Below are 16,315 nucleotides of genomic sequence, written 5' to 3'. Positions count from 1 at the left end.
GATTCAGGCTCAGGGGTCATGTCTCCTTAATCTTCCCGTAACGTCTGTGATCTTGACATTTCTGACAGTTACGAGCCTGTTATCGTATGGATAACCCATCAGGTGGGGCTTGGTGACAGTTCACTCGCGGTCAGATTTAGGCTACGGAGTTTACGCAGGAATATCACAGACGTGGTGCTCTTTCCTCATTGCGTCCTCTCCGGTGGTGAGTGTGCTGTGTTCCTTTCTCCGTGACGTTCATTCAACCATTTGGCCGAGGAGGTATTTGTCAGGCTTCTCTTTGGTTATTCTTTTTTCCTTTTGTGGTGAATATTTTGTGGGATGTCCTTCGAGACCGTGTAAGGGTCCCATTTCTCACCAGCCTTTTAACTCACTGGTTTTAGCATCCACTGATGTTTCCTGGCAGCAGAATTACTTCTCTGGTAGCTGCTGCATGGTGATTTTTAGTTCCATACTCTTTCCGCACTTAACTACCTGCTCTGCTGCTTTGTAGAAGAGCCTCCTCCTCTCTATTTTTCATTGATTCCTATTTTATCCAATGGACTGTAACACGCTTTTGTCCTTGTTTCGACATTCAGATTGTCTCTGATTGGCCGGTGGGAGCCTTCATGTGGATTGTCCTGTTCTCTTGATGTTCTCGGTGTTCTTTGGACATGTCCTTACTTTCTGACCCCCCCCCCCCAGATGGTTCCGTCTCGTCTTCTGCTTTCCCTGCCCTAGACCTGCAATCAGCCATGTTTCCAAGAAGCCCTGATTCCTTTTAGTGGAGAGTGGTATTTAGAAACCACGATTTGGGTGTTATGTGTGCTTATCACCAGTGGTGTGTTGCTGCCCCCAGACCCTCGTAGTGGGCAGGGTTAGGGAATAGTGTACTATGTGTACATACACATATTTGTATGTACGTGTATATATGTACACACACATATTTTTCCATCTATATTTATTTCTGTGTTTATCGACATATATGAACTCAGTCCTTATTCTATTCCAACACCCAAGATTGTTCTAGGTTTCTTTCTCTGTTTGAACTTCCTTCTCGAAAAGTGAGAAACCTGGCTTCCATTTCCCCTAATGTATTAATTAATTTACTCTGTTGCCTGCGTGTATCTAATCTCACATCCCTTCGGCCGCCCCACTGCAATGAAGTTGCCCTCCCCATCTCATTCCTCAGGCTTCTGTGCTCCCAGACAAGACTGCTGTCCCTGGACAGGAGCCCACTCACCCCACTTGGGCCCTGACACCCCACTCTGGGCTGCTCTCCCCCACTGTCCCCGTGTCTCTCCTCATTGCCCCACCTGGGCTCCAAGATCCCCCATATGATGTGCCAGCACCTCCTTCCACCCAAGGGGACACCCTCTTTATGCCAGTAGTCCTCACTAGCATGCCTCTGTTCCGCTCTCCTAATGTCTTCAGATCATTAGGACCATAACAAAGTACCACAGGCTGGGTGGCTTATACAACAGAATCGTATTGTCTCCCGGTTCTAGAGGCTGGAAGTCTGAAATCAGGGTGTTGGCAGAGTTGGTTCCTTCCGGGGGGCTCCAGGGGAGAATCTGCTCCATGCTTCTTTCCTCGCTTTGGTGGTGGCTGGGAGTCCTTGGCGTTCTTTGGCTTGTAGACCCATCGCATCGCCCCCATCCCTGTCTCTGTCTTCATCTGGCCTCCTCCTCTGTGTGCGTCTGTGTCCAGATTTCCCTCTTCTTGTAAGGACACCAGTCCTCTTGGATTTAGGGCCCATCCTAATCTAGTATCACCTTGTTTTAACTTGATTATATCTGTCAAGACCCTATTTCCAAATAAGGTTACATTCACAGGTTCTGGGTGGATGTGAATTTGGGGGGAAACCCCATTCAACACAGTACATCTGCTTTACTCCATTCCGCCTAATGGACTTTTGGACTCAATCATTCATGGAGTGGGGGAGGAGGGAGGGAGGATAGAAGGAACCTCTGTAGCTTTGAGAAGTTCATTATTGCCATATTCTACTTCTTCTCAAATCCAAAACTAGAGCACTCTGCTGACATTAAGGCTTCTCAGGACTTGGAATGAACACAGGATGGCACTCATTAGCATGTGACTTTACGAGGCCCCACGGGGACTGTGCCCCTCAAGACACCCTATGCTGTAACGTATTACAGCTTTTTACTCACTGTTGGGCAACCGTCCTCACCTGGTCTGGTGCCCCTGGGGTGGGGGGCTCCCCTGGCCCCTAGCCACCCAGTTCCAGGCCAGACAGTTGTGTCTTGGTGTGCATTGTCAGTCCCGTACTAGGCGGTGCTGGCCTCTGAGAGAGTCGGCTGGAGTCCTTGTGGAGCATGAGGTCTGGCTGTCATCAAGAGAGCCCTGTGTCAGCGCCCGGGCTCAGCAGCCATGGGGACGCTGCCCACGGACCAGCACATCCGGGAAGCGTATTGCCCTGATAATCGAAAAATGACCTCTGCTCCCTGCTTTTTTTTTCACTTTTTAGCTTGTATTATATTCTGAACCGTGTTAACATATATACACTTACATAGAATATATAAAAATCTTTGGGACATATAATTACATGTAGTAACTCTATATTAATGTATATCTTCTGATCATCATCCCATACAAAGGAAATACCCTTCCAGAGTCACACTGTTTCGTTATTTGAGTCCACCACATGTTATTTAACCATCTCCCTACTGTCTGGTATTTGGATCAACGTAAAGTTTTTGCTTTGTAGATAATGCTCCATCGAATAATCCTTGACCGAATATTTGTGTCTGCGGAAACTATTAATTATGAAACACCCACTGGTGATCAGATAGTAGGCGAGGCACTTTGCACATCATCTTAGTCCTACCACAAACCCTAAGGAAGTTAGCCCCATTTTACAGATGAGAAAACTGAGGCCTAGGGATGTGGGGCTCTGCTACCCTTTGCGTTTGGTTCCTAACGCTTTGCCCTGGGGAGAGGCCGTCTTGCCGAGTGAAATACTCCTAGACCTGAGTGGCCCCTACAGTTGTGGAGAAAGTGGTGGAGACGAAGAGATTTATGAGTTTTTAGGGGAATGGTGGGTGGATTTCTCACTCAGGGTCACAACTCCCCAGTCCTAGCCTCATCTAGGGCACGGTGATAAGGATGTAGCCCTAGCGACAGGCTCACCCCTTGCCCACCTTGGTGGACAAAGGAGCCTCCAAGGCCTTCCCTGATCTCCACTCTGCTCAAGGGTGGCCGTGCTGTCCCTGAGTCATTGTGCCTGTCAATCCTGCATCGTGACACCGTCCTACTCGCTGACAAATAAAGACAGTGCTAGGCCCCGTGGAGATCCTAATCATTTATTAGGAAGTTCTAGGTCAAATTAGTTAGCCAAGAGTCAGACAAGATCAGTTATTGTTAACATCCAACTATTCCTTGAAGCCGCCCTATCAGTATGAACAGAATGACTGCTGTGGTAATAGTTGAACCTGTAATGGTCAGGGAAAGCTGTTGGGGAAGGGTAGACTTAAAACTGGCCCTCAATTCCAAGAGAGAAGGGAGTTGGTGCGGAGGACAAACAGGGTGCGGGGAGATGTACGCAGGGTTGGCGTGGCGTTTGCACGTCTGGCCCTCCCCAGAGCTCCTAATGCTAAAAATAAGGGAGAAGCAAAATGCCCTCACGGCCCACAGTTGCTCTTCATGCACACTGAGGGGATGGAAACTGACAAATACCCCAAATGTTGACCACCATAGTGGTTTCGGTACCTTACAAAAATGTTAACGCGAAACGTCCATCGCGGCGTTGGAGCACAGCTTGTCCAGGAGGGGCTTTTTTTGCGCTCCTGAAATAGTTCTTGGGGCTGAGCAGTCATAGGCTGGGCAGGGTGCACTTTCTTCCTCCCCTTCTTTCTGACTGCCCCAGGACCCAGGTGGCCTGTGCTCTGGGCCAGGTGACCCTGCCGTGTGGCAGAAGCAGAAACAACTGGAGAATACGCCCAGGGACGGACAGACAGACAGCAAACCCTCTGGTTCTCCTCCCTCTGTTGCTTTCTTAAAGAGGAGTGGGAGGGGTGGAAGGCGGCAAGACAGTTTTATTTTGGAGTGGGGAAATACTGTTTTCCTAGTACACATTACAGAAATAAAGGTCTGGCCGGACAGGATATGCAGTTGGTCTCGCTGGTTTCCACCAGCCAGGAAGGTACTACGAGGGGCAGGAAGTGTGAATCGATGGGGGTGGTGCTGGGCACTGGAGGCGGAGAGCTGCAGTCTACGCATCCGGCCCAACCAGGGCAGCTGGAGCGGCCGGCTCTCTCAGCCCTGGCTGGGAGCCCCTGCAGCGCAGGCTCCCCGTGCAGACTGGGAGGCGCCGGGCCCTCCATGCCTCTTTATGTGGACCCCAGTTTGGCCTCATGGTCCAAAGGCCACGTAAGGGCCGAAGACTCCTTCTGTTTAAATCTGAACTCAACCACCCAGTAGCTCTGGGACCTTGGGCAAGTTACTTATTAACCTTCTGTGTCTCAGTTTCCTCATCTGTAAAATGGGGGTTTTAGTAGCGCCTACCATACAGGATCGTGGTGAATGGAGAGAACTAATACTCCTAACAAGCTGGGAACTTGCCTGACAGTGTTAAGCACCTAATACTCATCAGCTATTGTTCGTGGCCTTGGAGTGTAGCATGGGATACTGTGTGCTTGGTACCTGCCAGCTGCTGGTGTTTTCAAGGGCTTAGCAAGTCCAAACAGGGATAAGAATTACACAGAAGCTCCCTTCACTTAACCAACAGGTTGCCTCCCCAAAGGTGATTAAGCTTATAGAGTGTAAGTCAGGCTTCTCTCAAAAAAAAACAAAAACAAAAAAACAACCCAACAAAACAAAAAACAAAACCACACACACACAAAACAAAAAACAAAACCAAACAAGAAAATAAAACCAAACAAACAAAAAAAAAAACCCCAGGCTTTTCTCAAAATAGAACAGTTTCAATGTCAGGTGGCTAACCTGCCTCTTCAAAAACCCCACCAGGGTGTCCTAGGCAGATATTTTGTTTTTACCAGCCACCTGACTACTCACTGTGATTTGGAAAACTGGAAGTGGCCTTGAAACTATGTGTCTTTGTTTGGGGACAAATGGTTCCTCATTCACACTGGCCACATTTCAAGTGTTCAGTAGCCACACGTGGCTGATGGCTCCCTTGTCGGACTGTGTAGATACAGAACGTGTCCAGAATGGCTGGATAGGCCTGGCAGGTGCCTGCTGGGATGTAAAGTGCAAGGCTACACAGATCTACATGTTAAGATATGTGGTGACGTTGACACAAGGTTCCAGCTTGACAGGACCAGAGGATACATATTGGAGGCAGGATTTGGTAAAGATAGGCTTTGTAGAAGGAATGGCATTTGAACTAGCTGTATAGGGGTGGATGGCTATTTTCAGGCTAGGTCTTTCTCCTGAGCTCTAACCTCATGGATCGAATTGCCCACCCAACACTTTTTTTTCCCCCCGATATCCCAAAGATATCCCAAAGCCAGTAGACCCAAAACCAATCTCGATATCTCTCCTCTTAAACCTTCCGTATTCCCCTTGCGGAGAGCGGCATTACCACCTGCCCGGTGTAGAGAAGGGAGAAAGGAGGTCACGGAAGTCCAGATAAGTTTGAAGAGGGAGGGGAGTCAGAAATTCAGAAAGAGCCTGGTGGCTTCTATTTTCCTCCCTGAGGTTAGAGGCAAGACCCTTTGCCGGAATTGATGGGTGTGGAAGTGAATTCGGTAGCCTGAAGATGGAAAGATCTCCGATTGCTCCTGTGGGGAACAGCCACAGGAGCTGATGAGGGAGAAGCAAAAAAGATGTGCAGAAATCTGCATGCTCAGGTGAGGTGTCGTGGATGGTCAGGACTGGGCATCATTCAGCCCAAGCATGGGTTTGTGGCGCCTGAGCAAACAGGAGGGAGGAAGTGAGACCCATCTGCAGTGGAGAAGCGCTGGGGCAGCTGGGTTGGGCAGAGAACGGGGCCGGAGAAGGTGCTCTGGGGAGAGGGGCCCGGGGAGCAGGGCTCCTTGGGCAGAGATGGACGGCAGGGTTCTGGGCCCCCTCTCCAAAAAGCGCACGTTCGCATACATGGGGCATGGTCCGTGTTTCTCAAGGCTTGCTCTCTCTGGATGGAGGACTCCTGATTGCTTTGGGCTGCATTGAGAACCGTTTCCTAGAATGACCGTTGGCTCACCTGCAGGACGGAAAACCAGTCGTATATTTTGGTGTCTTTCGAGCACCCAGGTGGAGGCCAGAAGTCAGTTTCGGTTGCAGTGGTGCAGTGCAAGTTACTATCAGAGGCTCAGTCATGCTGTTTCAGGTCCCAGACCAGCCTGTGGTCAAAGACAGGGAAGTTTTTGTCAAGTAGCTATGGTAATATCTTCTCTAAAGGATACAGAAAACACGTCCAAGAGGAAAATTGTGGGTAGGATGGCAGATATGCAAAACTATAATTTGGATGATTCTCAGTATGGGAAACTTGTTCAGTGGTATTTAAAGGCATTTTAGAATTTTAATTTCATGTGCATTCATATTCCATTCATGATGAAAGCTACTCGTCATTGGCGCCCTCATTTTCCTATGACTCATTTGGAGATGTTTATTAAACATATGGAATCCGGAAGGCCATGGAGCTTATGGGTACTGAATGACAGTGATACCTACACTTAGCTGCATATCCAAATTGCCCTAGGATAATAAGAAGAACTTGGAAATGCTATTGCAGTGAGTCTAAGATGGGGCCAAGGAGTCTTTTTGTTTCTTTGTTTTTTTGCTTTTTTAATTCCCTAGGTAATAATGTGCACAGGCAGTTTGGGGATCTGGTATAGGAGAATGGAATAGTATAGAAAAATATAACTATGGTTTATGATATCTCAAGGAGAGCCTTTCCCAGTAATCCTGCCCCATCGTTCAAGGTTGAGTTCCTGAAAAATCCACATAGTAGGAGAATTCATGGTTGAATTGCTTAAAAACCTTGAGAAAAACTGGGCTAGAAACTAAAATTATTAAATGAATCTATGACACGCATCTTTCGAAAGTTCAATAAAAGGAAACAGCCAAGTGCACGAAATAAGGATTACATCAGTGATGAGTGATATCACACAGTTGCTTTGTTTGCCATTGTGTATTAACTCTCCTGAAGTTTATTTATTCTTTTAATGTTTCTTTATTAATTTTGAGAGAGCGAGACAGCAAGCAGGGGAGGGGCAGAGAGATCGGGAGAGAGAGAGAACCTCAAGCAGGCTCCGCACTGTCGGCCCAGAGTCCAACGCAGGGCTCAACTCACCAAGTGTGAGGTCATGACCTGAGCTGAAACCAAGAGCCAGACACTCAACCGACTGAGCCACCCAGGTGTCCCTCTCCTGACGTTTAACAAAACGTTTCAAAATTGGTTTCGCATTGGTGCAGATAACATGTCCACTGAGAGGCATGTTTTTTCTGTGTCCAGCACTCATCCCAGTGTTAACACGTCTTCCTGATTTCCTGAGTGGTAGTTGTTGGACTTCATCCTCTGGGGCCCCACTGTGATTTGAATACTGTAGGCAGAGAAGCACTGAGTACAGAGTATGGCCAAATGGGTGGGCCTCCAGCCCCGCCTTCAGACACGGAGTCCTGTTACCTCACTCTGATTATTTACATCCATTGTAATAATCACTCACGTGATTGTTTTCATACCGGGTACTTGCTGTTAAATTTCTCTGTCTCCCGGGAGTCCTTCTGGTTCTAAGGTTTGCTATATCCTTCTCTTCTGCTTCCTCCTTTCCACATGACCTTCCCCTTCTCCCCTCACCGCACCCCCCCACCCCGCCACATGCTCACACACATCTGTGTGCACACCTGGGGAGTGGTTCTGCCCAGTGCAATGCTTTTTATATATATTTTTAATGTTTACTTTTGAGAGAGAGAGAGAGAGAGAGCACAAGTGGGGGAGGTGCAGAGAGGGGGTGGGCAACAGCAGATCTGAAAGGGGCTGGCACTGACAGCAGAGAGCCCGATGTGGGGCTTGAACTCATGAACCGTGAGATCATGACCTGAGCCGAAGTCGGACGCTCCACAGACTGGAGCCACCCGGGTGCCTCTGCTTTTTACACTCTTTTTGACCATGGTACCAGTATAATATAATTGAAAATGGAAACAAAAATTTCAAGAAAACAAGCTTTCTCTTATTTGGGGGACTCTCAGAGTTTGTGTTCTGTGTTCACCTACATTAAAATTGCTGATCTTAATCCAGTAAGTTGATTTCGTGACCCAGTGTTTGAAAAACACTGGTCTAGAGGCTTTTGACATCTTTGGATTTGAATCCCAGCTTTACCACTTAATAGCTCTGCAGCTTGGTGACCAGCTTCATTTCCTCATCTGGAAAACAGGAGCTAAGATACTATACCTCCTATAGTTTGTTTGCAGATTCAATGAAATCATGCATGAGAAGCCCCTGGCTTAGTGTCTGATTCCTAGGAAGCCCTTAACGGGTGACGGGGATAATGATGGTGATGATGGCGATAATTTTCAGTTTTCAACTCCAGCTTTCAGCTCTCTCAACTCACATAATTTTGAACTGGAAATTAACTTTTGCCAAAAAGGTACAAAAGTCAATGTGAGGGGTGTAGACTATCATGCAAGAGGAGCTTGCCTCTGGGGAAAGATTACCAGATGTGCAGAAGAAGTTACTAGTACAAATTGCTATTACATTCTTAACACCTGTACTGTCACTTGGCTGTATTTCCCTTGCATTCCCATAGCCACCATTTCGGACCAGAGAAGCAACTCGGGCTCTTCTCCTTGCTTCAGTTTGCCCCTGTATGGGTGCTGCTTGGGTCAGGGCTAGTCTCAAGCAGGTGCTCAGCAGTCTTATAGCCTCTAAACAAGCTGGGCAATGGGGGGTTCAAAGGGGCTTGGGTGACTCGGACATGATTTTCTTTTTTCTTAAGTTACTTTTTCAAGCTATGCTTTTGCCCCTCTCTAAAACGGGGACAACAATATTTAACTTATTAGGGCCGGTGTGTGGGTTCGTGATGATTTCTACAAACCAGCCAGCCCACGCTGCTCACCTGCTCGCGGACTCGCACGAAGCTCCACCCACGGTGTTGTCTAAGTCAGTTGCTCCGCCCACGGCAGCAAACACATCTTCCCCGGTCCTGACCTTGGCTGTTTCTACCAACTTCACCTTTGCCAGGCTTGCTTGCCACTTTGCCTAGGCGATTCTTCCCCATCCTATAAGTACTCCCCTTGCCGCACAGCTTTCCCTTACAAACCCATCCAGTAATGATTTATATATTCCTCGTGAAACTGGTTCGCGTAGTTGGCAATTAATCATATACTGCCTTCTGATCTCCATTGCAGTCTTTTATTATTATAATTATAGTATTATTAGGTAGCTTTATATGATTTATGTCACATACCCCCAGTTAACTTACTAATTCCTTGAGGGTAGTGATCATGCCTCACATGTCTCTGAGTCGTCCATAGCATTTAGCAGAGTTCCCTGCAATAACATGTGTAATAAATATTTGTTGATACACTGGACGACTGGATACTGCCCACACGAGCTGCCATAGAGCTATGAGGGAAGGTTAGTGGATGAAAAGAGATTTGAGCTAGCTTTTGTGAGGGGGGTAACCCTCCCATAGGTTGGTAAGAGGGGTGGGCACATGGTTACGTAGGGAGGGCTGTTAGGTGACAAATACATGTCGCAGCTGCAGAAGAAATGGGATGGAGCATTGCTGCGGTCAGCTTCTGCGACACGGACTCATGCTGAAGCCCTGATGTTAGCTAGCTGCACAACACCGACCCTCCTGACTTCCTGCTCCCCAGTTTTGACCTATCTCCTGTGCCCTTGCAACTGGGAGATGAGCTGTGGGGCTGCTGGTGGAAACGCTCTGTTTTTCTCTGAGTGAAGATGCTTTTATTTCCACTTCATTCTTGAAGGAAATACTTGCTGTCTATAAACTTTTAAAAATAGCTGTTTCTTTCAGTACTTTTAGAGACACCTTTCCATTGTCTTCTGTCTTCCCTGGTTTCTGTTGAGTAGTAGTAACTGTAAGGCTTCTGGGTCTTGGGGGTGTTGTTCTTTGCTCTTTAAAGGTGATGCCCATTCCCCACCCTCCCCCCACCCCCTCCCCCGGCTGTTTTTAAGATTTTTCGCTATAGTTTTGGTTTTCAGCAAACATACTATAGTATGCTTAGGTGTGGTTTCATTCGTGTTTGTCTGTTTGGGGTTTGTAGCAAGTTATTAAGATAATTGGTCATGGTCTCCAAACATCGCTTTTTGCCTCATTCTTTCTCGTGTCTTCGTGGAACTACAAACTGCCCATGTTTTACATCTTTTTAGATCTAAAATAGAATCTCCTATGGATTTTATGTTCTTTGTAACATTCTCCACTCTTCTGCCTCTAAGTGCTTCATTCTGTTTATTTCCTTCTGACTTCTGTTCTGGTTCACTGATTTTTTTTTATGATGTCTAATATGTTGGTACACCCGTCTGTTGAGTTCTTAATTTTAATTATTTGCTCTTTAGTTTTATTTTTTTATTTTTTTGAGGTATTTATTGATTTTGAAAAGGGGGTCAGAGAGAGGGAGAGAGGGAGAGAGGGAGAATCCCAAGCAGGCTCCACACTGTTAGCACAGAATCCAAGTCAGGGCTCGAACCCGCAAACCATGAGATCATGACCTGAGCCAAAATCAAGTTAATCAGTGCTTAACTGAATGGGCCACCCAGGTGCCCTTGCCCTTTAGTTTTAGAATTTCTTTTTTAGGTTCTAGGTTTTTGCGAACATTTTCTGTCTTGTTTTTATTTCCTTGAACATGTTAGGCATTCTTGTTTTAAAGACTGTGTCTGAAAACTTTTGGTATCTGCGTCTCCATTGTATCTGTGAAAGACCTGTGTCAGAATCCCTGTGGGTCTGTTTTTGTTGTCCATATTTCATTGATTTTTTATTTATCCTTGTGTTCTCAGCCAGATTGATTGAATGCTCACCGTTGCATATGAAAAACTCCAGAGATAATATAAATCCTAGGATAATGTTGTCTTCCTCAAGATATAATTTACATTTGCTTCTGGGAGTTCCAGATCATTTTAATTTGCACAGGGATTGAGGTGATTCAGAGCTAGGCTTCAGTCTCTGAGGTCAGTCTCTTTCCATTTACTTTTATCCCAAACAAGCTTGTGTGTGTGTGTGTGTGTGTGTGTGTGGTTTCCAGGACTCCCTTTTCCTAGTTGGGTCCTGATCTTCAGTTTTTATCCCCCTACTTCTGGGATCAGCAGATGCCCCCAGGCTGGGAAAAGAGTGCCCCAAATGTCAGGCTTACCTTCCTGGGTTTCATTCTTCTCCCAGACCCTGCTGTCCTAATTCTTTACTACCTTGTTAGCTCTCTGATTCTTCTAAACGGATTAAACACATACACACACATGTTTTGTACAGGTTTTCTTGTTATTCACCTTGGGAGTTAGGTCTGAATTACCCATTGTGTCATTATCAGAAGTGCACCCCTCCTCCACTCAGCCAAGGATTTTATTATCTTAAATCCAGCAGGGATGTTTAGAAGTCTCTAGAAAAGAACATTAATGTGATTTAAGTGGTATTTTAGGAAATTTAATATGTCAGTGGTATGCAAAGCAGACAGGAGTTGGGAAAGGCTCAGTACGTTGAACGGTTAAAAGACCATCATAACTGAGTGCTTTCTAGAGTAAGAAAAAAAGCAGGTGTTAGGGTTTCTGAATCTGGGCATTTCAGAGAGACATGAATGAGAGCCTTGGCTCTCCTTACTAGCGGGTTGTGTTGAACTGTTCCTTTACCTGTCCTCTCATCTGTGATATGGAATTTTAAAGTCCCTGCCTTCCAGGGTTATAAAAATTACATGAGGAACTCCTAGAAAACTCTCGTTTTAAGACTTGGCATATAGTATGTGCTCAGTAAATAGTAGCCATTTCTGTTACCACTCCAAGATCCAAACTTCAGTGATTCAGGTTAAAATTCAAGATCACTGTTAATGGCCCTAAGCAGGACCATAACAGTGTCATCTTCATGGGGGCTGTTCACTTGCTAAGAGTTCAGTCACTGTGTTCCAGGAAATAGCTTGTTTGCGTTTATGCAGCATCGCGGTGCCCTAAATACCCGCTATGTACTGAACTGATTTATAGGCTGATTCCGTGGTTTTAAAGATGAGACCAACCCCGTATCTAGAAGCTATAATGATAGGTGGCTTTAGAAAGTGCCTTTTGTCGGGCTTGATGGTAGATGCTCCGTATTTTAGGTTTATGGAAACTCAAAGACTTTAGCGTTTCACTTTTAAATTAAAAAAATTGTTTTAATGTTTATTTTTGAGACACACAGAGAGAGAGAGAGAGAGAGAGAGACAGAGCGTGAGTGGGGGAGGGGCAGAGAGAGAGGGAGACCCAGAATCCGAAGCAGGCTCCAGGCTCTGAGCTGTCGGCACAGAGCCTGGCGAGGGGCTCAAACTCGCCAACTGCGAGATCGTGACCTGAGCCAAAGTCGGAACGTTCAACCGACTGAGCCACCCAGGCACCCCAGCACTTGACTTTTAAAAACAACTCAGTGTACAAGAATGGATAGAAGCTTACCAAAAAAAGATACATCAGATGATGAGCCTTCATGTTACAAAAGGATTCCTGGAGTCACGGATGACTTGGCATATTATCTTTTTGAAACCTCTTCATTTTCCTAGATGATCGAAGTGTGGACCGGAGGGTTTGAGTGACTAGTGCAAGGGCACCCGCTAATAATGGCAAAGTCAGGACTGGAACACAAGTGTGTTGATTTCTGGCATACTTTGGTTTTCTTGGCAAAAATAGCCCCTCTGTGTCTCTTCTAACCAGTCCTGTGCCTTCCTCAACTCTGTTAGAGTTTCATATGGGCCATGGGAACTGGTGCCTACGGGAAACTTGCCTTACAGAAGGAAGACCAGTCTGTCACTGTGAATTTCCTGGACAGAAGCTGGAAAATACATGCCGAGTAAGCATCTTTTCTCCGTATTCGGTCTCTGACCCTCTGTGACTGTCATCCCTGCCTTTTAATCTCTAGAAGTATCATTTATTTTTAGTTCACGCTAAATGATGGGTTTCTGGGGCTAAGCCCAGAAGAGAATTCTACTTTTGCTTCTTTCACAGAAGTCAGGGTGCACACTCAACTTCTGATCGTCATGGGAAATCTGTGTCAATAACACCTGTTTTCTTCCGTGTCATGTGGCAACACCACTGGTAATTCATTACTTTTTTAGCGGGGGAAGTGGGGCCGGGCTATAAAATCAAGTATAAATAGAGGAAGTATCTTCAGGTAAAAGGATCAGGTTTTTCTTGTTTAACATCAGGGATGTCCTAGCTGTTTAAAACATAACAAAACATAGAAACTGAAATAAGTGAAACCCTTTAAAAATTTTTTTTTATGTTTGCTTATTTTTTTTTTTTTAAGAGAGAGTGTGAGGGGGCAGAGAGAGAGGGAGGCACAGAATCTGAAGCAGGCTCCAGGCTCTGAGCTGTCCGCAGAGAGCCTGATGTGGGGCTCGAACCCGCAAACTGGGAGATCGTGACCTGAGCTGAAGTCGGATGCTTAACCGACTGAGCCACCCAGGCAGCCCAAGCGAAGCCCTTTGTCACAGAGTTTGACCTACTCTGATAAGGCAATACTTGCATGTGTTTGCCTTTCCTACAGACCTGCTTATGATTAATGACAGTCCTGATTAAAGATTTAGAAAATGTTTTACATGTGTAATTTCCATAGCATTTTGGCTCGGTAAGTAATAGCGTGAGGTTTGTTAGGAAGGTGCAGAATGTGAATGAATAAGGGATGAACCAGAACCTGAGACGCTAAGACCGGTGGAGGAGGTCTGCCTGCCTGAAGGACCAGACTGTGCAGGAAGTCACAGAAGAGCAGGTGGCTGATAATTAAAAGTAAAAGGCAATCTAGAGCCTTGCTCCTTCGAGTCTGGTTCCAGGACCCAAGAGTTTATTAGAAGAATGGAATCACGGGTGCCTGGGTGGCTCAGTCAGTTAAGTGTCCGACTCTTGATCATGGCTCAGGTCACGATCTCACGGTTCATGAGTTTAAGTGCTGCGTCGGGCTCTGTGTGCTGACAGCACGGAGCCTGCTCGGGATTCTCTGTCTCCCTCTCTGTCTGCCCCTCCCCTGCTCATTCTCTCTCTCTCTCTCTCTCTCTCTCTCTCTCTCTCTCTCAGCATAAATAAACTTAAAAAAAGAAACATAGACTCACAGGGCTTCATCTTCCAAATGAAGATTTGTGTGCACATTAAGGCTGGTGAGCGCTCGTCTGGATTCTGTAATACGCTCTTACCTTTCCTGTTAGCAAAATGGATCATGGCGTTTATCTGCATCAGTCTCCAGTTTCCCCTTCAGTCTTGGGGTGATGGCCACAGGCCCAGGCATGGTTTTCTAGGCCCCACGGGACCAGCCTGTGTCTGGCACCCTCTCTCTTGCTGACTGCTTCCTGGTATCAGTCTGTACCCAGGACTCTTGATTTGGTATGGAAATGTCTTCTTACCTGTTTCCTGTTCGGCTGGGAGTTCCTAGATGCTAGAGGATGTCTTACCTTTTCCTGTTCCCTGGAGTATCGTTCTCAATAAATGCCTCTGAGTGGGTGGATGAATGAAAGCGAGTGGAGTGACTTCAGGGCCATTAAGAACCGCTGTGTTGGGAGCTCCTTTGGGCCTGTCCCTGAGGCTCCTGTTACGTGTCTCAAAGAGTGGCCCAGAGCCTCCACGGGAGCGGATGGGGACCAATCTGCGATGGCAGCCCAGCCTGGCACACCTTTCGAGCTGGCCTGGATCTTGTTTGAACATCTCCTGCGTGGAAGGCAGCGTTCGGGCTTTGTAGGAATATAAAAGACCTATGAGAGGTAGAATTCCTCCTCTTAAAGAGCTTACGGGTTGGTCAGGGAGAGGGCGGGTATGCAGTGGGAAAGTTTATAGTTAAGGTAAGAGTTGGGTAAGAATAAAGACAGCAGAGAGCCGCCCTAAAGCAATGTTTGATTCTCAGATGAGCAGCAGCGTAAGATCAGTGACTGTTGGGGAAGTCCGGGAGGGGAGGGATTTATTCAGGCTGGAGTGGTCCGGGGAGGCCCGTGGAGGAGGAGGGCAGAAGGGTCTTGGAGGCTGGGTCAGGATGGACAAGGCCGGGGAGGGAGGAGCAGAGAGCACGGTGTGTTGAGAGAGCAGAGCCCGAGGCATCTGCAACTGGGAGAGATGTGCAAGGGAAATGCAGGTTCTAGAATGTAATTAGGCTCGAGAGGCCAAGGACGCGGTCCCACCTGGTTCACGTGGTGATGCTTGCACTCTGGCATGAGCTGGGGGAGGCACAGAGGAGAGAAGTCCTCAGCAAGCTGCAAGAGAGTGTAACTGAAACTTCGCCCGTCTCAATGCAAATTCATCTCGGTAGAATTTTCAGAGCTCATTTTTGGAGGAGGAAATGAGTAAAAGAAGGAAGATGCGACGAAGGGTTGAAAAGAGGATAATGTCACACTGCCCGTGAAGCTTTATAGAGTGGGGGCTTGAGTTGGCCTCCTCTTTGCCTTTGAATCCCATCTCAAATTTAGATTGGTGTGCAAACAGGATGAAGGAGTGGCAGGCAGTACTTTGTTAGTGATTCCACTCTGGATGTTTTAAGTGGGCAAGGGAAGAAAGAGTATCTAGAAAGGTATCTGGAAGGAGGGGAGAGAGGCCTTATGTGGGCTGGGAGAGGAACCGCGTTGAGACCGTGCAGCTGTTTGCAGAGGGAAGGGGAGGGTGGTCTCAGGGCAGGGGGGGTGGGGTGCCGTGCACACTTGTAAAGGAAGACCGATGAGGGAGGGGGCAAGAGAATGCAGTAGTGAGCGCAGAGCTGAAGCCAGAGCAAGATGCTGCTGTGCCTTGGAAGCCGACAGGATATGTCCGAACGGGAGAGCTCGCTGGTGAAAGACCTTGGAGCCAAGTGAACTGATTCTTTTAGGCTTTCAAGCGCAAAGATCGGGGCTTCAAAGCATTTTGGCAGCCCAGATTCCCAGAAGCAATGAATTGGTTCTAAGAACTCTTACCCACAACTGTTTTGCCCTGTCCATCCTGGGCTCTTAGAAGGATAATGCCCAGAGGTATTTGTAAGATACTGGTCCTCCCATTACCGGCCTGGTAATACACGGAAAGCATCTGCTATAAACACGGCCAGGTTGGGGCGGGGGGCTTAAGACCTTGCGTTAGGCCAGATCACTCAGGGCTGTCCGGGCCTTTGAGCCCGCAGAATTTCTGCCAGCCCAGGCGTCCTACGTCCCTGGAACCGTCTCTGCCAAGAGCAGGCCCGGCTCAAACCACTGACCCGCTGAGCCGGCTCCTGCGGAGTAAGCGTGC

At 47.2% G+C, this 16,315-nt stretch overlaps 1 protein-coding gene across 7 annotated transcripts in view; it reads left to right on the top strand.

The window, feature by feature from the left end:
• IRF2 (interferon regulatory factor 2) overlaps window positions 1-16,315 on the top strand; it is an 86,978-nt gene that overhangs the window by 27,711 nt on the left and 42,952 nt on the right. The window contains exon 1 of one of the 7 annotated variants that reach the window (XM_047856788.1): window positions 12,916-12,938. The exons of 5 other annotated variants lie outside the window; for them this stretch is intronic. The gene's annotated coding sequence lies outside the window, so the exon portion shown is untranslated. Of the gene's footprint in view, window positions 1-12,915; window positions 12,939-14,681; window positions 14,836-16,315 lie in introns of those variants that run through there. One more of the 7 variants, XM_047856792.1, reaches the window with a different exon arrangement.

Source organism: Prionailurus viverrinus, chromosome B1 (assembly GCF_022837055.1).
Source record: "Prionailurus viverrinus isolate Anna chromosome B1, UM_Priviv_1.0, whole genome shotgun sequence".
NCBI classification, from domain to species: Eukaryota; Metazoa; Chordata; class Mammalia; order Carnivora; family Felidae; genus Prionailurus; species Prionailurus viverrinus.
Note: the sequence above shows the minus strand (reverse complement) of the source record. Positions and strands in the feature narration are given on the sequence as shown.